Raw genomic sequence first — 1397 nt, 5'->3', positions numbered from 1 at the left:
TCGGAAGAGTAAAAGTGAGAAAACTCGTGTGTTGAGATAAAAATAGTTTAATAATTGAAATAAAACAAAATACTACTAATAATACTAGTAATAATAATAATAAGAATATACAAAGCAAGTGATGCACAATGCAATTACTCACCACCCACCAACTGATGCCCAGCCAGTCCCTGAGCAGTGCCCCCCCCCGGACAGCTTTCCCTTAGTTTCTATACTGAGCATGATGTCATATGGTATGGAATATCCCTTTGGCCAGTTTGGGTCAGCTGTCCTGGCTGTGCACCCTCCCAGCTCCTTGTGCACCTCCAGCCTTCTCAGTCAGTAGAGCATGAGAGGCTGAAAAATCCTTGACTAGTGTAAGCACTGCTTAGCCACAACTAAAACATTGGTGTGTTATCAACATTGTTCTCATCCTAAATCCAAAAAACAGCACTGTACCAGCTACTAGGAAGAAAATTAGCTCTATCCCAGCCAAAACCAGGACATTGTCTTATTTCAGTGGTTTCAAATGTGAAATATTTTTAATGAACAAAGCAAGCCATTCCCTTTCTAAGTCCTGAGGGTTTCAGAAATGGTGGGTTTACCTTCATCACTTCCTGCTATTATGCTCTTTGTAGTTGTTCCAGTGTTAGAAGCTAGGTTTTAAAAGTATCAGAACTTGCTTTATGATGGGAAGAAGTATTTTGGAAGAGTGGGAGTTGATGAGGGAGGAAAGCATTGACTGTTCTGTGAGGAAGAAAGGAAGAATTGGCTCTAAGGAGAATCAAGAAGATTAAAAGGGATGTTTGGCCTCAGACATTACAGTCTGAGGATTAGATCTGTTTTATTTGCTATTACTAGGAAGAATCTGACTTTACAAGAGTGGCTATTGGAAGCCCATTGTTAAAAAAAAAAAATCGGGAGTAATTTAGTAATCTGCTAGAGGGGTGTTAACTGGATATTTGTTAACTTGTTCATTTATGGCTCATCTCACCTAACTAATCTCTTCTTACTTCTGCTATCTTAACTCAAAGCCTGATTTGTCAGGGAAAGCCACAGGATACCTGCAGATGGGGAGGTTTGTACAGACGTAACAACAGTGCAAAAGAAGTGGCACTGAAGACCAAAGTACTTCTTTTATTCTTGTTATTTCTAATATAGAGTTGTTTAAATAAAACTAATATCTATTACCAACATCAGGTTATCCTAATCCATATAATCATAGAATCATAGGATCATTAAGGTTGGAAAAGACCTCTAAGATCATCGAGTCTAACCATCAACCCAACACCACCATGCCCACTAAACCGTGTCCCTAAGCGCCTCATCTACACGTCTTTTAAATACTTCCAGGGATGGGGAATCAACCACTTCCATGGGCAGCCTCTTCCAATGTTTAACCACTCTTTCAGTAAAGA

Source organism: Pygoscelis adeliae, unplaced genomic scaffold, assembly GCF_000699105.1.
Source record: "Pygoscelis adeliae isolate BGI_AS28 unplaced genomic scaffold, ASM69910v1 Scaffold25, whole genome shotgun sequence".
In the NCBI taxonomy this organism is placed as follows: domain Eukaryota; kingdom Metazoa; phylum Chordata; class Aves; order Sphenisciformes; family Spheniscidae; genus Pygoscelis; species Pygoscelis adeliae.
Note: the sequence above shows the minus strand (reverse complement) of the source record.